Source organism: Vicugna pacos, chromosome 9 (genome assembly GCF_048564905.1).
Source record: "Vicugna pacos chromosome 9, VicPac4, whole genome shotgun sequence".
Taxonomy (NCBI): Eukaryota; Metazoa; Chordata; class Mammalia; order Artiodactyla; family Camelidae; genus Vicugna; species Vicugna pacos.
Window position 1 is genome coordinate 66,158,977 of NC_132995.1, and position 21,371 is coordinate 66,180,347.

Below are 21,371 nucleotides of genomic sequence, written 5' to 3' on the forward strand. Positions count from 1 at the left end.
GTACTACAAGCATGGAAAATTCCTAGTTTGGTATAGATTCTCATGATGAACTATACGTTAGAAGTGAAAGCAAATCTCTGTTTTCTTTTAAATTTACACTTTTGAAAATGGCATTTAAAATACTTACTGAGTCTTTGTTTTAAAATGAATTATCTGGAGAAAGTTAAGCTATGCTTTAAAAAATCAACTATCTGCATATTCAAAGTAAATAAGCCTCTTGGATTCATTCAACACAAACCAAGCCTTCTCTCTGAAGAATGTGAAAACAGGAGGAGTAGGTAGCCATCGAGGATTAGGAAGTATGACAGAGCAGTTAAGAGGCAACTATTACTATGTAAACAAATGTAACATTTGTTATGCTTAATCAGAACCTAGTTACTAAGTCCTTTCACAGATAATTTTTTTTTAATCCTTAACAATGCTCTTGATTATTAATGGACCCCTCAAGCAGAAAGAATCCTTAGAAAATGCAATTTGTACTTGGATTATATTGGCTATTAGCAAATAATGAAGGGAAAAAATCTTGTTATTTGCCACAACCGCCCCTACTCCACGCACGCATAATACAACTAACAAAACTGGGCTGACATATTCTTAGATACATGAGAGCATTTTTTAAATAAAAAGGAACAAAATATATTTCTGTAGAAAAGTATTGTTTAAGTAAATGATAGCTCAATTTCAAGGAGGGAATATTGAATTCATTAATTATCTGGAACATTTTGGACAGTCAGGTACGTGCCCAGCACTGTGTTCAGTAGCCACTAGTGTGTTCTTAAGACACAGTGCCTGGCCGCAAGACACTCACTGCCTAATAGAAAATGCAGAAGAGTAAAGAGGTGGTTCCAATAAGGAAACCTAAATGCTAAAACAGAGGTAATGATAAGGAATTACAAGACTACCCAACATTGTAAGGACTCAGAGACCTTCTGAGGTCTCAGGGGTGCCCAGAGTTGACGAGGTGAGTGAAGGCAGATTATTCCAGGGTGAGGATAGACACGTATAAAAAGCTTGAAAGTGAATGTGCACGGTAGTTCCAGAGCACTGCATGATTTCCAGCACAGCTGCAGAGTGAAGAAATAGGGGCCTGGCCAGTGGTAAGGCAGAGAAGTGAAAAAAATCCAGGTAACGGAAGTTCCTGTTAGCTTTATTTAGGAGTTTGGGCATTATCTTTGGGGACACAGAAAGATATTGAAAGACTTTAACATGCTGTGATCTTTTTGGTTTTAAAGATACCACTCTGCTTTCAGTTTGAAGAATGGATTATAAAGGGACAATGGCAAAAATGTCTCAAGAATTTGGTTCATGTTGTAAGGTTTTTGCAGTGCACGTGGAGAAAGTGCAACTCAAGAAGACAAAAAAGAATATGAAGAATGTTCAAGTTTCTGTATCGGATACTTTGGTAAGTGTGTCTCATTTGTACCCATAGGATTTTAATTTATGGAAGTGACCAAGTGATGACAAGGAGAGGAAGGAAGACGTTTATTACTGACATTTCCCAAGACAGAGGGGCTCACTGTGTTAGGCAGAGCTGCATGCAGAGACACCAGATTTTGGTTGGGGTAGAAGCAGAAGTTAAAGAGAAAGCCTTGGCTAGAGCTTTTGCTGTGGTTCTCTTGGAAAGGCAATGCAGGACAGAGTAAACAGTTAAGACTGGCTGCTGTGAGTAATTACAGCAGACTCTGAGCTTATAGGAATGCGCTCCAGTTGCCTGGTACTTGTCCCTGGAATAGGGCAAGGGACATACTGGCTCGGTGAGGGAGAGTTAAATAAGGAAGTGATTGGAGTGACCCAGGATTGGTTGGTTTGTATACGAAAGGTGTGCTCATAGGCAGGCTGTTATTATCTGTAAGAATCAGCTAGCCCTGGGAGGGGATGTCTTTCCCCTGGTCTCTAAGACACCCAAATGCATTAAAAATACATAAAAGAAAATATAGTTAATATAAATTGGTCCTATAAGGAATGGATGTCAAATAGACAAATACAGAATCTAAGCAGACACAGAACAGACAGATGATGGTACCCTTCACTGAACTCTTATAGGAATAAAGACTTTTCTGTTCATAAGAGGGAGGGAGGGTAGAAGTGTTTAAAGTGATGTTAGTGTGTTAACCTAGAGGTGTCCAGTAGATAATCAGATATATATATATGAGAATCAGAAGAGAAATACAGCCTTCAGAGGTGAATTTGGGATTTATCAGCAAGAGTCGTTAGAGAGTCATCAGGGAGTTGTCAGTGAGAGTAGAAGGTAATGAACTGAAAAGATGTCAACCAGAGGGCATTCAGAAGGGGAGCTAGAGCAGAACCCTATAGATGGGTTAGAGTTAAATATAATCCCCACTGCAGTACAGACCTAGATAAGTCAAGAGGAATGTGAGCTCCCTCTTGGGCTATATTAGACCCTTTGTAATTTGAATAGTTAGATCTATGACAGGTCAAAGTATATGCTTACACAAAAGTCTAATAGCATTTTGTTGTTGTTTTGTTGGTTTTTTGTCTTCCTTTGGTTTTTAATAGGCACAAAAAGCCCCTTAATACATGAAGACTACAGACAATATTGACTTCAGGGAAACCACATGAACAGTTACCATGAAAAAAAAGATATCTATATAGTTTTACAAAAATTGAAGGGAGTTGTAATAATGAATAGGCACAAGAATATATATGCCTGTCTCATTTTTATAAAAAAGCTCAGTTGACTTATGTTCTTGATAAACTAGAATGTTCTAAAGATATACCCATGCTGAATTGCTAAAACTACATTTGTGAGACAGTATACATATACACTGAATTTGGAATGTTTTAAAGACATATCCCTAAAAAAATTAATCAGTTCTCTGGATATTCTCTGGTACAGCTATAAACTAGTAGGATAATTTTTTGAATAAATGAGTGTATTTTTCTCTGCATGTATTTCTCCATCTAGGAGAAAGAAATTCATCTGGTTTTACTTAAACTGTGAGACTTTGGATTGAGTCAGTTTGATTTAGTTGTCCCCATAGAACCCTTATAGTTATTATAGTGCTTGACAAGTGTGTGGAAATGAAAGAAGCCCAGTATGACTAGAGTGTGGAGAAAAAAGAGAGGATGGTAGTCCTGATGAAGAGATTCTGATAAATGGACAAATTAGATACACACTTAGGAGCTAGAAGTGATAAGGGTGTGTTAATGGATTTGATATAGGAGTTGAGAGAGAAAAATACTCAGGATAACTTTCAGTTTTCTGGTTTGAACACCTCAGTGGATGGAATGTACCAGTTTGGGAAAAGCTGGATCATACACAGCTTCAGGGACCTCGGCAAATCACAGTTCCTACTTGTGACGTATTAAATGTGGATGCTTCCAAGAACCCAGGGAATCTTCCAAAGTAGGCATTGGAATGTTCATCTAGAGTTCAAAAGGTCTATGTGTTATAATACTTAAGAGTTATTAGCATATAAATATATGCTATTGAAATTGATTGGAAGTCTGAGCCCACAAGAACAACTGGCCTGGAATGTACTCCTGAAAAAAATCTATATTGGAAGAGAATAGAATTATGCTGAAAAAGAAATTGAAAAATGTGTTAATGAGATAAAAATTTTTAGTGAGGTTAGGCAAATATAATACCAGGAGGACAAGAGATAGAATATTTTCAAACAATGCCTTTTTTCGACTGATTTAAACACTATAAAGAAGTTAAATAATATTAAAATTAAAAATACATATTTGCTTAGCAGAATTGGAGGTCTGAATGAGTAGACTGAGGAAAAATGGTATGCAAGGTTAGAGTTGTTTGGGAAGTTGACTAGTAGAGAGTTACGGAGTCAATGGACTCTAGAAAACTTTTGATAAGCTTGACAATTAGAAGAGAAGTAAAAAGTTGATACAATGAATATTCTGAAACCATGTCAAAGAGCTCAGTGTAATTCAGACAAATGTTTTTATTGTTCTGGCTGTTTTGTTTGCTATTAAAATAGGAGATACTGGGCCAAGTTTGGCTGTTAATCCCAGCGATGCTAAAAAAACTCTGAATGAATACTCAGAATACTGTAGAGATAAAAGGACAATGCTCCTAAGGTAAGAGGGGCTGCAGTTCATAATGCAGGTGCAAAGTCTGCCTTTGTTAGAAGGGAAAACATTTCTTGTTGTAACAGAAAGGAGGAAAAGATGGGTGCGAACAGAAAACAGGTTTGCTTCTTTGTGAATAGTAAGGCTTGTATTAACTCAGTACAGCATAAGGCAATTCTATCAGCTATTCTGCATTGTATCTGAGAAGGGAAGAAAAGGACCATTAGAAGATAGTCTAGTATAGGAGACAGGAAATAGTCTGGAGATTGAAGCAGGGCTGGGGTTAGGGAAGGAGCTTAGGTAGTGAGTTGTAATTATATTACAGGGCAGTTTCAGTGCCTAAAAAGGGAATGGCAATCATGAATTTATGTCATGAGCTGATTTTTCTTTGTCAATGTTTAATTACTGAGTGGACAAAATTTATTCATCCAAGGCTGAGGTTTGTTACAAGAATATGTTGAAATGACACTGGAGCTGAACAGGTGAGTGTATTTATAACAAATACTTTAATGTTGATGCATAACTCTTAGCTACAAAGTTAGAAGTAAAAAGGCTGGTGAGTGCAGAGAAGTTGAGACTATCAATGGACTGGAGCTTTTCATGAGATTAAAGGATGGTTACATAACAAAGTACAGTGAAGGACTTATATGGTTTTGGTCAAGAGCATTGGACATTTAAAGATTTGATTTCGATTGTGGTATAGTTTTCAATGATGAAAATATTAAGAGGTACAGGTAATTAATATGAATGGCTAGCTGAGACAGATATAGAAGTAAGAACACTAAAAACTGAGAATCAAAGTGTGGGGACAGATCATGCACTTATATATAGAAGTCACCCAAAGGTGATAAGACACTGATGTTACAATGAAGAAAGTGAGCAAAAAGAGGAGTTAAAGCTCCTGGTGAATAACATCCAGCTCACAAAGTCAGTGTATCATCACAAAAACACAGACAGCTTATATAGCACAGGAGTTACGTTCCAATACCAATTTCCTGACAAAAGCTGGATGTCCTATAATTTCATTCAATTCCCGAATTAGCATTAGATCCCACAAGTTAAAGGCAAAGTTCGTAAATTCTGACACTACGCAGAGTTATTGTCAGATCCTACAACATGAGACTCCCAGTGTCTCCCAACAAGACTCCCTTATTTCAGACACCAGCCACAAGTGGGGTTCTCAAGGCTACCCGCGTCTTTGCCTGACTTAGTTTCAAATTCAGGAGTTTGCATGACCCCTGTTCAGGTTCAATAATATGTCAGAATGATCCACAGAACTCACTTAAAGTTAAGTACAGCCAAAAGAAAGAGACCAATACATCAAGGTCTTGAGAGGGAGGGAGACAGGAGCTACTTTCCTTGTCAAGTCAGGGTGCGCCACCTTCGTAGTATGCAAATATGTTCACCAGCCAGGAAGCTCACCAGTTCTTGTGGTTGTGAGTTCTCTTGAGGTTTCATTACCTAGTCGTGGTTGATTAAATCATTGGCTAAGCGAATGAATTCAAGCTCCCTTCCCTGGAGACCTGAAGGGGTGGTGTGGAAAGGTTCAATCCTCTAATCATGTGCTTTGGTACATACAGAGACCATCCCCTATCCTAAAGCTGGCTGGGGCTCCCTTAGGAGTCACCACCTAAGGGTAACAAAGGTAGACTTATCAGTCAGGAAATTCAGAATTTTTGAAGCTCTGTGCTAGCTGTTTGTTTTTGTTTTGTACCTCAGGAATAAAAACAAAAGACAGGGCTTTGGGGGATGTTTTTTGTTTGTTTTTCCCCAAATGTAAGTCAGTTATAAGATGAATTCTTTGGGGACACATAGGCTTTCTTTAATACAGTTCAGAAATGAAATACTATTACATTTACTCAGCAATCATACCATTCTTTTGATATGAACTAAGTAACAATAATGAGTAGATTTGTTCCTTTGAATAAGAAAGATCAGATTTACTGAACAGTAACTGGGGGAATTTGTAGGTGTTGGCTCACAGAATCTTCAGTGCAAATTTATGAGTAGAAACTGAGATCTGAAGATGTAAAATCAATACTAAGTCATCATGAATTGAGTTTATTTCTGACCCAGAGTCCATATTTTTCATTAGTTCCCTAAACTGAAGCACAGCAGAATCATAAATGGGATTTTCTTTTTTTGAACAAAATTTCTCTAGGAGAAATTCCCATGTATTTTTCATGTTCCACAGTGGCTCCGTCTGCAACTCTTACTTATAGGCCTCTGTAATGCACAGCACTGGTCCTTACGCTGAGTACACATTCTGGGGTAAGTGTCCTATTCCCATTTCTGCTTCCTGCACATATCTTTAGATTCAGTTTCATAATACTGGGTATCCATATGGTAAAATAGACCCAGGTTCGGGAATAGTAACTGACAGTGTGTATATAGTTTGTCAGAATCTCAAGCCAGAAAACTTGATTATAAAGTATAAAAGAATAGTGTTCATTTGTATTGTTAAAACTTGTCGTTACATGTTCCTCTATCATTTGTACCAGCGTTAGAGCACTTAGAACAGTTTTGTCTTTTGATCGTTCAGTTCAGGTTAACGGGAATAAATAAGAGGTGTCTGAACTACAGAATTTGACTTTTACACATATTCATTCTTTTTATGTTCCTTAGTCATGAAGGGTTTCTAAAAATTTCCCTGACAATTGTTTTTCACGTTGTCCAGTAGTATAAATTTTGGTTATCTTCTAGTAAAGAAAATTCCCCTCAGTATTTCCTCCTGAGTGACTGGCATCACCCTAAAATTGCCACTGGGAACTTTCCTGTAGTGACTGGTTCATGGATACTGCCAACAGTTTATATGTTTAAAAAATGAACAATGACCAATGATGCCAAATTCATGTAGAGTCAGTACTTGCAATCGTTCAGCTATATGCTCCACTTTAAGTCATATAATCCACATAACATCTCACAGGAAATCACTGCAGGATGAAAATAAAATATAACTAGACAGTGGCTTTGCAAAGGAAGGCTTCCTTTATAGACTTGTGAACCACTCCAGGCCACGTAAATACAATGCTGTGGTTGGTTCTCTCTTCCCTTATGGCATGACAGAATTCTTATTCCTGTCTCTTACCCTCCCCCCCTTCCACTGTCAGCTTCCTAATGTGAGTTCACAAAATGATGATAGGATTTGTACTTTTCTCAGCCTCTTGGCTTATCAGATTATTCGTTATACCAGCTGAAGGCTTGCTTTGAATGTTTTTCTATTTCTGTGATCCCTTGAGAGTTTTGCTGTCATATTTGTCCTAGGCCAGTAGGCACCTTACTACATAATGGCTGATTCTGAAATTATGACAAGAACACTGCAAAGTTGCAGTGCACTCTTTAACAAATAACTTATTTAGTTGGCATCTCACTGCTGAAATTACTTCAATAATTATACAACATTCTACAGTTTGGGACAGAATTTTGATCATAATAAAGAACCAGTGCTCCTAGGAGTTTATAGTTATGGTTGTAATGCAAAATTTTAAAAACTGAACCTGCATTTGTTTCTTCTAGAAATGTTTTTCTATAGATTTAATCTTTTAAGTTTCTCAGTATTAAACATGATATCCACAGATGTAACAACTAAAACACAAAATACTGTAATTCCTAAATATTGCTTAATTGAGCCATTGAAACCATTTCTCAGCAACGACAGACATAAAACTTCCATGTATATAATACCCTAAACATACATAAAGTGAACAGTAATCTCAGCTATTCCTTTGTCCAGGATGGCATCCACTTACTGAGATAATCTGTTCACCATGAAACATCTAGAAACGTTAGCATTTATTTCCATATTTAAAATTAATATAATCATTATCACCAATAATTAGCAGCCATTTATTGGTCATACTTGTGCAATATCTAGCAAACTGCTATAGAAAACCCTTCTTAAAGCACTATTTTATAAGGAGAAGTTGAAGAAAGGTGGTAGTAATATAGATATGTATTTTTTTGCAGGTATGAATCTAGCAGTTTTTCTAAGACTCTATTGCAGCTATGACAGGCAACATATTCCTAGAACCAACAGTTTCAACAGCCTCCTAATCTACAAATTATGGAAAAGGAGGTATAATATTAGAGATAATATTTAGGATGGTAGCTTTTTGATTCTCCAGCTTCCTAACTGCTGTAAGTTTTGTTCTAAGTGTGTCATTCTGGGGACCTATCATAGAGTCTTTATCTCCAACCACTTAACTTTTTTGTAATAGTTGAATTCTATGTATTAAATTGATACTTATACTATTATAGTAGTATCTGTTAACAACTGAGTAATTCAGAAGAGAGTACAAATTATTTCTAACCTCTAAAATAGTATATCATCATTAATGTTGCATTTTCTTGTCCATTTCTATTACATGTATCATTCTAAATAATTTTTGACTATACTAGAAAAAGTGTTTCCCATATTGTAATTTTGGCAAATCATATATGTTTTAAGTATTTCCCAATGCTACATAAATGTAAAAAAAAAGTCATGTCATAATTTTTTTTTTTTTAGTATAATGGCCATTTATCAATCTTTGGGTAATCACAACACAAATACTCTTCCTATTTTTTGTAAATTCCTACCTGTGTGAGTTTCATAGACAATCAGGACCCTCCCTCAACTATAAATTCAAAGTACCAGATACTTCTCCATTATCCCTGATGACCCAATCCTTAATGCATGATTTAGGCTCTGCCAAAACATATAAGCCTTGAAAGAGTGAGGGAAAGATGTGAGGAAAGTTGAAAAATTACTTACCACTCAGAAAGTAGTGTCACATTCCTGTTGATATTAGAACCAGCTGGGTCATTCTAAACAGAACGTTCCTATAAAACCATTTTCACTTAGTTTTGTTGATGCATGCCTACTTTTTTGCAGTCTGGCTCATTGTGTTTTCCTTCCATTCTCTGTGATACCAGAGATACCTTTCCAATGAACTTAAGTTAGCCAGGATCTGTTTGTGGTGTTTGCAACTTAAATTAGTAACCAGTGCATCTGGAGTGAAGAAAACATTTTTGAAAGGAAAGCAAGGATTCAGGAGGAAATGGTGAACCAGGAAAAAACACGGAGCAAACCTAAATAATAATTAACTGGAAACTAGCAGAAGATCTCCTGTACAACCAAAGCTGCTAGAAAGATTTCCACATAACCAGGCATTGAGTAGGGACCTGTACCCCTGGGAGGGATCCATAAGGAAAAGAAGGTTGACACAGGGAGCAGGTTGACTCAGAATCTGGGCATCCCAGCCCTGGTGTTCTGCATGGAGGACACAAGCAACCTTTCCTGCCAGGAAATCTACTGAGACATACAGAAGGGCTGGAGAAGCCCAGACTCTACTCACAAGGAGAGTGCATATGCTGGCTTGCTGACAAAAAGGACAAAGAGACCCTTGTACTAGTAGCTACCACTATGCCATCCCCCCAGTCTGAGGGGGTGAACACCACAGCTCTGCTCATTCCACACCATAGACTGGTGAGGGATCAGGGTAAAGATTTAGTCTAACTATGAAGAACCAGACTTGGGTGCCTGCGGTATGATCCAGGTGGAGCCAGCACATGCACCAGGGTGCACAACAGAACATATAGCAACTAAGCACTGAATCCCAGCAGGCCCTAGGCAGGAGCATGTAGTGGTTCCCATCCCAGGAGGAATACCCCAGTTCTGCCCACTCCACACCACAGCTTCATGGCAGATCTGGGGCAGATGAATATGGGAGAATTTGGCCAGAGAGGCAGCATAGCCACCTGAACCCCTACAGCCACAATGCCCTGCCTCAGCCTCTTCCACACCAGAGCCCTGCACTAGATCTGGGATGAACACACAAAGAAAGAGTTATGACCCTGGTCTGCTTCTGAGCAGAACCGTGGACACCTACATAGGCAATGCATAGTTTCACTATGACCATGTGGACCTTCCTTGCTTCAGCAATCACTTCCTTGGGGCCAGGGAACACAATGTAATCTGATCAAGCCAGACCCTCAGGGCTTCTATTCCAACAACTGGAGAGCAGACCCCACCCAGGACAGGGCAGTGACACCCAAGAAGCTAAAAGGAAGCCCCACCTCACATCCAGCACAGGATCTAGCCACTACAACACCATCACCCTCCCCATCAAAGGGATAATAGCCAGTACAATTTAACAAAAGACATATCTAGCATCTATAACAAAACCAGCCCTTGCACCAAAAATATTAGATATGTACAGTCTACAAAGGGAGGTGCTCACCTAAAAATGCCCCTTCAAGACCACAGTAGATAACTGTTTCTCCTAAATTCAGAGACAGAGAAATAAATGAAAAAGCAGGGGAACTACCCCCAGTTAAAAGAACAAGAGACCTCAACAGTCTACAAGACCCTAAATTCAAAAAATTTCTAAAGGAATTAAGAAAGATTGTCTATAGAAATGCAGATCCTGGTAACAAGGACCTAGAAACTATAAAGATGAGCAACTCACAATTAGGTAATTCAGTTGCCAAGATAAAAACCAATCGAGAAACAATGAATATGAATACATGATCTGGAATACAGAACAATGGAAATGACTCAATCAGAAGGGCACAGGAGGTCAATTTTTTTTAAATGAAAGGAACATATGAGCTCTATGAGATAATATATAGCATGCCAACCTACACATAGTAGGGTTTCCAGAAGGAGAAGAGAGAAAGAAGGGGATTAAAAATATATTTGAAGATATTATGGCTGAAAACTTCCCAAACCTAAAGAAGGAAAGAGATACCCAGGTACAGGAAGCACAGGAGGTCTGAAACAAGAGGAAACCAAACAGACCCATATTGAGACATATCATAATTAAAGTGGCAAAAATGAAAGATAAAGGATTCTAAAGGCAGCAAGAGAAACAAGAGTCAGTTACAAGGGAATCCCCATAAAGCTATCAGCTGATTTCTCTGCAGAAATTGCAGCCTAAAAGGGAATGGAATGATATATTCAAAGTTCTGAAAAGGAAAAATCTGCCACTAGGATACACTACCCAGCAAAATAACTGAGAATAAGAGAGAGAAGGAATTAATCAGACAAGTAAAAACTAGTTCAGCAACAGTAAAACTTCCTAAAAGAAATATTGAAGGGTCTTCTGTAAATAGAAAAGAAGCAAGACTCTAAAGGAAAGGGAAAATCACAACAGGAGAGGCAAATATATAAAGGGATTGAAGATCATTTAAATAAATCTGCATGTAGGTTAAAAACAATAAAAAATTGTAAAAGCAATTATAACTACAATTAACAGTAAAAGGGTAAGCATAAAGGTGTAAAATAGACATCAAAATCATAAAATGGGGAGGGATGTATAAAATGTAGATCTTTTATAATATGTTTGAACTTGAATGACTATCAGTTTAAAGCAGTAAATATAGTTATGGGTCAAAATACTTGTAAGCCAGGGTAACCACAAATCAAAAATACACACTAGCTTTCAAAAACCAAATGGAAAGGAACTCAGGCAAACTACAAAAAAATCATCAAACCACAAAAGGAAAATAAAAAGAAATTAACAAAGAAGAACTACAATAACAACTGGAAAACAAGGATTAAAAGAGACTAAGTACATACCTACCAATAATTACTTTAAACATCAATCTACTAAATGCTCTGGTCAAAAGACAAAGTGGTAGACCGGATTTAAAAAATAACATACAACATGCTGTCTACAAAAGACTCACTTAAGAGTGAAAGACACACACAGACTGAAAATTAGGGGATGGAAAAAGGTATTTCATGCAAATAGAAATGACAAGAAAGCAGGGTAGGAATATTCATATCAGACAAAACAGACTTTAAAACAAAGTTCATTAAAAAGACAAAGAAGAACCTTATATAAAGATAAAGGGATCAGTACAAGAAGAGGGTGCTATACTTGTTATCATATTTGCACCCAGTATAGGAGCATGTGAATATATAAACAAATACTAATAGAAAAAGGGAGAAATTGATGGGAATACAACAATAGGAGACACTCCACTGACATCAATGGACAGATCATCCAAAAAGAAAATAAGGCAACAGAGGTCCTAAATGACACAATAGACCTGCTGGATTTAATTGATAACTACATGACACTACATCAAAAAAAAAAAAAAATAGCATACACATTCTCTTCAAGGGTATAGAATGCACTCTAGGACAGACCACACTGTAGGACACAAAACAAGCCTCAAGTTTTAAGATGATAGAAATTATTTCAAGCATCTCTTCAGGCAACTACGGTATGAAAGAAGAAATCAACCACAGGTAGGAAAATTGAGAAGGAACACATGAAGACTAAACAACATGCTACTCAAAAACCAATGGTCAATGAAGAAATCAGAGATGAAATCAGAAAATACCTTGAGAGAAATGAAAATGAAAAGACAAACTTTCAAAAATCTATGGGATGCAGCAATAGCAGTTCTAAGAGGGAAGTTCGTGATGATACAGACCTTTAAGGAACAGGAAAAATCTCAAACAGCTTAGTATGCAACCTGAAAGAATTAGAAAAAGAACAAAGAAAACCTAAAGTCAGCAAAAGGAATGAGTTAATAAAGATTAGAGGAGAAATTAATAGAGATAAAAAAATAATAGAATAGATCAATAAAACCATGATCTGGCTTTTGAAAAAAAAAATAAACAAAATCAAAACACCTCAAGCCAGACTTACCAAGAAGAAAAGAGGACCAAAATAAATAAAGAAATGAAAGAGGAAAAGTAATAACTGATACCACAGTAATAACAACAGAAAAAAACTACTAGGAAATTACATGCCAACAACAAGAGTAATATATAGAAATGTGCTGCATTTCAGTACACTAATAATGAAATATCAAAGAGAAATTTTTAAATCCCATTTAAAATTGTATCAAAAATACCTAGCAGTAAACTTAACCAAGGAGGTGAAAGACCTATATGGTGGAAACTATTAAACATTGATAAAGGAAACTGAAGGTGATTCAAAGAAATGAAAGCTATCCCTTGGATTGGGAGAATTAATATTGTTAAAACGGCCATACTCCCCAAAGCAATCTATAGGTTTAATGCAATCCCTATCAAATACCCATGACATTTTTCACAGAAGTAGAACAAATAATCTGCAAATTTATATGGAACCATAGAATTTCCAAAGCAATCCTGAGGAAAGAGAACAAAGCTGTAGGCATAACCCTATGAGACTTCAGTCTATACCACAAAGCTACAATAATCAGTACAATGTGGTATTGGCACAAAAACAAACACAATGATTAATAAAACAGAATAGAGAGCCCAGAAATATTCCCACACGCTGAGTCAATTAATGTATGACAAAGGAGGCAAGAACATTCAACAGTGAAAAGATAGTCTCTTCAACAAGTGATGTTGGGAAAGCTGGACACTACATGTAAATCAATGAAATTAAAACACTCCCTCATACTATATACAAAAGTAAACTCAAAATGGTTTAAAGACTTAAATATAATACATGACCCCATAAAACTCTCAGAAGACAGCATAGGCATAACATTCTTGGACATAAATCATAGCGACATTTTCTTAGATTAGTCTCTCAAAGCAAAAGAAATAAAAGCAAAACTAAACAAATGCGACCTTATCAAACTTAGAAGTTTTTGCACAGCAAAGGAAAGCATAAAAAAATGAAAAGACAACCTATGGAATGGGGAAAAAAAGTTTGCAAATAGTATGACCAACAAAGGATTAATAGCTAAAATATACAAACAGCCTATTCAACTCAATACAGAAAAAAAGGTAATCAAAAAACGGGCAGAAGACCTAAATAGACATTTTTGCAAAGACATAGAAATGGCCAACAGGCACATGAATAAATGTTCAACACTGCTAATCATTTAGAGAATTGTAAATCAAAACCACAATGAGGTATCACCTCACACCAGTCAGAATGGCTATCATCAAAAAGTCTATAATAATTAATGCTGGAGAGGTTGGGGAGAACATGGGACCATCTTATATTTTTAGTGCAAATGTAAACCGGTACAGATACTTTCGAAAACACTGTGAAGCTTCCTTAAAAATCTAAAAATAGAGCTATCATATGATTCAGCAATCCTACTCATGGATATATATATGGAAAAAGAAGAACTAATTCAAAAACAAATATGCACCTTAATGTTCATAGCAACACTGTTTACAACAGCCAAGACACAGAAGCAACCCCAGTGCCTATTACCAGATGACTGGCTTAAGATATCGCACGTGCACATGAACGCGTGCACGCACACACACAGGAATATTACTTGGCCATCAAAAAGAATGAAATAATGCCATGTGCAACAACATGGATGGAACTGGAGTATATTATACTTAGTGAAGTAAGTCAGACAGAGAAGATTTATGTTATATGTTATCAGTTATATGTGGGATCTAAAAATAATACAAATCTGTATACAAATCAAAAACACACTTATGGACATAGAAAACAAATTTATGGTTAATGAAGGGAACAGGGAATGGAGGAGGGATAAATTACGTGTATGGGATTAACAGATACAAACTACTGACATAAAATAGATAAGCAACAAGGATTTACTGTATAGGACAGACAGTTATATTCAGTATCTTTAAACAAGCTACAATGCAAAATAATCAGGAAAAAATATATAAGTAAAACTGAATCACTTTACTTAGACCTGAAACATACACAATATTATAAATGAAGTATACTTCAATTAAAAAAAAAAACTCTTAAGTAAATTAGCAATAGAGAGGAACTTCCTCAACATTATAAAAGCCCTACTGCTAGCATTATGAATTAATTTTGAGAAAGTAGTTTTCCTGCTAAGGTATGAATATCCCTCTCACCATTCCTTTCAACACTGTACTGGAAATCATAGCTAATATAATAAGAAAAGGAAATAAATATTAAACAGATTGGGAAGGAAGAAATACAACTGAATTTATTCACAAATAACATAATTATTCATGTACAAACTCTCAGTTAAAACAAATGGAACTATAATAAGTTATATTAAGATTACAATATACAAGGCTAATATGTGAATCAATTGCTTTTATATATACCAGCAATGTATAATTAAAATTTGAAATTAAAAACATAATACCATTTACAAAAAGTAATACTTAGGTGTGAATCTAAAATATGTATAGGATTTATATGTAGAAAACTACAAAATTATGATTAAGGAAATCAAACAAGATACAAAGAGAAGGATATTATGATTCATGGATTGGAAGACAGTATCATTAGATGTCAGTTCCACCCAACTTGATCTACAGATTCAATGCAATTCAAATAAAAATTCTGGCAAGTTATTTTGTAGATATCAATAAATTGATCCTAAGGTTTATACAGAAAGGTAAGTGATTCAAAATAGCTAACACAATACCAAACAAGTTGGACTGATGCAACCCAACCTCAAAGCTGCAGTAACAAAGACAGCATATATTGGAAACAGAATAGACACATAGATCAGTAGAACAGAATAGAAAGCCCAGAAATAGATTCACACAAATATAATCAACTGATCTTTGACAAAGTAGCAAAGGCAATTCAATTTAGAAAGGGTAGCATTTTCAACAAATCATGCTGGAACAACTGAACGTCCATATGAAGGGGAAAAAAAGAATTTAAACACAGATCTCACAATTTGACAAAATTACCTCTAAATGGATCATATGTAAAATAGAAAATTATAAAACATCTAGGAGATAATATGAGAGAAAATCTAGGTGAATTTATGTTTAGCAATGAGTTTTCTGATACACCAAAAGCATGATCTATTAAACAAAGAACTAAGTTGGAATTTATTAAGATTAAACACCTCAGCTCTGTGAAAGACACAAAAGAGTGAAAATATGAGTCTTCGCAAAATGCAAATCTGATAAGTGACTTATATCCCAAATATGCAAAGAACACTTAAAACTCATAATAACATACAAAAGATCCCAGTTTGAAAATGGGCAAAAGATTTGAACAGACACTTCACAAAGAAGATATACAGATGGAAAATAAGCTTATTAAAAGATGTTCAACATCATATCTCATAAGGGAATTCTCTGTAGTAGTTTATAATTGCAAAAGACCAGAAGTATGACTGTACATGAATTGAGTATTGGATGATTTCGTACATCTATGCAAAGAAATTCTAGTTAGCTCTTGAAAAGAAGACAGCATCGGAGTACTAAAGGAAAGAACTACCAACCAGGAATACTCTACTGTAAAAGTTGTCCTTTACAGCTAAAGGAGAGATAAAGTTTTCCAGACAATCAAAAGCTAATGGAGTTTATCACCAATAGACTGGCCTTACAATAAATGTTAAAAAGACTTCTTTAAGCTGAAACAAAAGGGTGTTAATTAGTAGCAGGAAAACATATGAAAGTGTAAATCTCACTTATAAAGGTAAATATTTAGTAAAAATCAGAATATCAGAATAATTTAAAGTTGTAAAGATGGTAGGTTAATCACTGACAAAGCCTATATGAAAATTAAAAGAAGTACAAATATGATTACCATAATTTGTTTATAAATACACAAGATAAACATGTCAATTGAGACATCAAAAATATAAAATGTTGGCTGGAGATGTAGAGCTTTATAAAAATGCATCCAAATGTAAGTAAACAACTTAAAATAAACTTTTAAAAATAAGGCCACTTGCATGTGGAATGATCATCAAAGTATTAAGTAGGAAAATAATAGCAAGATGTTACTTGGGTGAAATAAACAAAGGGATATGTATGTGTAAGAACTTGTAGGTAATCTTTATAAGAATACTTACCCACCCGCCTCACCCCACCCCACCCCACCCCACACACCAGGTAAAATTGATTCTTCTGGGAGGCAGACATTGAATTTGATATTTTTGAACTCTTCTAATATGTTCATGTATTGAATTTTCAAAAATAAAGTTTAAATTTTTTTTCTGACTATAGTGCTATGAGACTAGAAACTACAATGAAAAACAAACAGTAAAAAAAAAAACACATGGAGGCTAAATAATATGCTACTAACCAACTTGTTACTGAAGAAATTAAAGAAGAAATTTAAAAATATGAGGAGACAAATAAAACTGAAAACACAATAATCAAAAATCTATGGAATGTGGCAAAAGCGATTCTTAAAGGGAAGTCTATAGTGATACAAACTTATCTCAGAAAACAAGAAAATTAGCAAGTAAACAATCTCAACTTACACCTAAAAGAACTAAAATAAAGAACAAACAACACCCAATGTTTGTAGAAGGAAAGAAATCATAAAGATCAGAACAGAAACAAATTTAATAGAAACTAAAGAAGAAAAGAAAAGATCAATGAAATTAAGAGTTTGTTGCTTGAATAGATAAACAAAATTGATAAACCTTTAGTGAGCCCCATCAAGATAAGAAGAGAGAGGGCTCAAATAAATCAAATCAGAAATGAGGGGGAGGGTATACTTCAAGTGGTAGAGCACATGCTTAGTATGCGTGAGGTCCTGAGTTCAATCTCTGGTACCTTCCTCTAAAAATAAATAAACAAATAGACCTAATTACCTCCCCCCACAAAAAATAAACTGAAAAATTAAAAGGAAAAAGAAATGAAACTGGAGAAGCTACAACCAACACAATAAAAATATAAAGGATCATAAGAGATTACTACGAATCACTATATGCCACTAAAATGGACACCTAGGAGAAATGAATAAATTCCTAGAAATGTATATAATCTCCCAAGACTGAACCAGTAAGAAACAGAAAATATGAATAGTCCAATTGCCAGTAATAAAATTAAATCAGTAATTAAAGAAAAAAACAAAAAAAAACCTCCCCACAAACAAAAGCCCTGGAACAGATGGCTTCACAGGTGAATTCTACCAATTAGAAAGAGGTAACACCTATCCTTCTCAAAGTATCCCAAAAAATTGCAAAGGAAGGAACACTTCTGAACCCATTCTATGAGGCCACCATCACCATGATACCAAAAAGAAATAAGGATATCACAAAAAAAAGATTACAGGCCAATATCACTGATGAACATAGATGCAAAAATCCTCAACAAAATATTAGCAAACCAAATCCAACAATGCATTAAAAGAATCACTTGCACTGTGAGCAAGTGGGATTTTTCAAAGGAATGCAAGTAGGTTTCAGTATCAGAGGATCAATCAGTGAATCAATGATAAATCACATTAACAAAGGGAAGAATAAAAACCATATGATCATCTCAATAGATGCAGAAAAGCTTTTGACAAAACTCAACATCCATTTATGGTAAAAAACAAACAAACAAACCTCTCCAGAAAGTGGGTATAGATGGAACATACCTCAACATAATGAAACCATATATGACAAGCCCACAGTTAGCATCATACTCAGTGTTGTAAAGCTGCAATCATTTCCTCTAAGATCAGGAACATGACAAGAATGCCCTCTCTTGCCACTTTTATTCAACATAGTATTGGAAGTCCTAGCAACAGCAATCAGACAAGAAAAAGAAACAAAAGGAATCCAAACTGGAAAGGAAGAAGTAAAACTCATTCCTTGCAGATGACATGGTATTATTATATGTAGAAAATCCTAAAGAAGCCACCAAAAAACTACTAGAGGTCATCAATGAATTCAGTAAAGTGTCAGGATACGTAATTAATATACAGAAATCTGTTGCATTTTATACACTAATAATGAAATATGAGAAAAAGAAATACAATCACATCCAAAAGAATAAAATACCTAGGAATAAACCTACCTAAGGAGATAAAAGACCTATACTCAGAAAATTGTGACACTGATGAAAGAAGTTAAAGATGACACAAACAGATGAATAGATATACCATATTCATGGATGGGAAGAATTAATATTATTAAAATGACCATACTACCCATGGCAATCTCCATCAAAATAACAATAGCACTTTTCATAGAACTAGAACAAATAATTTAAAAATTTGTATGGAAACAAACAAAACAAACCCACCCCAAATAGCCAAAACAATCTTGAGAAAGGGAAAGAGAGCTGGAGGTATCACATTCTTTGACTTCAGGTTATACTGCAAAGGTACAGTAATCTAATCAGTACTGTACCAGCATGCACGCACACGCACACGCACGCACGCACACACACAAGACATATAGTTCAACGGAACAGAATAGAGAGCCCAGAAATAAAATGATACACTTATGGTCAATTAATCTATGACAAAGGAGGCAAGAATATACTACAGAGATACAGAGTCTTCAATGAGTAGTAGTAGGAAAACTGGACAGCTACAGGTAAAAATGAAATTAGAATACTTCCTCACACCATATACAAAAATAAACTCAAAATGGATTAAAGACCCAAATGTAAGATCGGAAACCATAAAACTCCTAGAAGAAAACAAAGACAGAATATGCTTTGATATAAATCATAGCAATCTTTTTCATATCTGTATCCTAAGGCAAATGAAACAAAACCAAAAATAAACAAATGAGACCTAAATAAGCTTAAAAGCTTTTGAAACTGTCAACAAAAGAAAAATTCAACCTACTGAATGGGAGAAAATATCTACAAATGACATAACTAAAAAGTGGTTAATATCCAAATTATATAAATGACTCATACAAATCAGTATTTAAAAACCTGATTAAAAAAATAGGCAGACCTGAATAGATATTTTTCCAAAGACATACAGTTGGTTAACAAGCACATGAAAAGATGCTCAATAATCATCAGAGAAATGCTAATCAAAACCACATCTGTCAGATATCACCTCATATCTGTCAGAATGGTTATCATCAAGAAGATCATAAATAACAAATGTTGGCAAGGATGTGGAGAAAAGGGAACCTTGTACACTGCCGGTGGGAATGTAAATTGGTACAGCCACTGTGGGAAACAGTATGAAGTTTCTTCAAAAACTAAAAATAGAATTACCATATGATCCAGGAATTCTACTCCTGGGTATATATCCAAAACAAAAAACAAAAAACAAAAAAAAAACACAATAATTTGAAAAGATACATGCATCTCAGTGTTCATAGCAATGTTATTTACAATAGCCAAGATACGGAAGAAATCCAGCATCCACATCAACAGATGAATGGATAGAGAAGAAGTGGTATATATATATACCACATAAAATGACATACTACTCAGCCATAAAAATGAATGAAATTTTGCCACTTACAATAACATGGATGGACTTGGAGAGTATTATGCTAAGTGAAATAAGTCAGAAAGAGAAAGACAAATACTGTACAGCATCACTTATATATGGAATCTAAAAAATAAACTAGTAAATATAACACAAAAGAAACAGACTCAAGTAGTGGTTACTAGTTGGGAGAGGCAGGATATGGGTGAGGGATTAAGCGTTGCAGGTTACCAAGTATAAAATAAATAAGGTAGAAGGATATACTGTACAGCGCAGGGAATATAGCCAATATTTTATAGTAACTATAAATGGAGTAAAACCTTTAAAATCCATGTTTTTAAATCACTATGTTGTTTACCTGAAATTTATGTAATATTGTAAATCACCTATATCTCAATTAAAACAAAAAGGAAAAAAGGGAGGGAGTATAGATAAAAGAGAAGTATCCCTTGACTACTTATTTCCAAGAGGGTCCTAGCAATCTCTGGATCTGAAAGGAATTTCTGCCAATTGTTCATGACATGTCCTGGTGTGTGCGTGTGTGCGCGTGTGTGCGTGTGCGCGCACACACAGTACAGGGGAATGGACTCTAGGGATTGGTAGCTTTTTCTTATTACTCGTCTCTATATAGCAGATGTCAGCAGTTTAAGGTCTGCCAACGAGTGAATACCTTTTCCACGCCTCATCTGAATGACAGCCTCCTGGAAGGATACTTTGCACACCTTCCTATTCAAATCTAGCTCTTCTTTTCTGTGGAATTCAGAGTAACCTCTGCCACCAACCCAGGTGTCACTCTTATTGTTGCAAACAAGACACTGCCCAGTTTTGGTTTTGCCCCTCACGAAATACCAGTTTGGATAACAATCTTCTGATTATTTCTAAGAACTCCAGTTACATGTGTCTTCTCTCAGTGTCTTCATACTCCTTAGTTTAATGTTCAGTAACTTTGGCAGCCCTTCCTCATGCATAGTGCTTTGGGATTACAAATCTCTCAGTTTTAGAGAAGTTAATTTGCAAATCTGTTATTCATTGTTTCTGTTGTTTTGGCATAATTTTAACAACCTAAAATTTCTGGCAAAATAGGCTTGACCTCTCAACAGTGAATATATCTGAGAAAGAAAAGAAACTGCTCCCTGGTTCATGATAAAAAAATATTTGTTTTTCTTCATCTTTTCTGAACATGTCTGCCCTTTCTTTCTATTACCTCCTCTGTAGGACGAAAAAATATTAACTTGAGTTGACCTTAACAACATCTTATAA

General features: G+C 35.4%; 2 long non-coding RNA genes across 5 annotated transcripts in view; one reads left to right on the forward strand and one right to left on the reverse strand.

Moving 5' to 3' along the window:
• Positions 1–21,371, forward strand: part of LOC140698274 (uncharacterized) — a 177,516-nt gene that overhangs the window by 133,711 nt on the left and 22,434 nt on the right. For 2 of the 4 annotated variants that reach the window (XR_012075937.1, XR_012075938.1), the window contains exons 5-7: positions 1,233–1,402; positions 6,245–6,321; positions 8,017–8,125. This is a non-coding gene — a long non-coding RNA (uncharacterized lncRNA). Of the gene's footprint in view, positions 1–1,232; positions 1,403–6,244; positions 6,322–8,016; positions 8,302–21,371 lie in introns of those variants that run through there. The other 2 variants (XR_012075936.1, XR_012075935.1) reach the window with 1 other exon arrangement.
• Positions 1–21,371, reverse strand: part of LOC140698278 (uncharacterized) — a 118,821-nt gene that overhangs the window by 33,185 nt on the left and 64,265 nt on the right. The window lies entirely within an intron of this gene.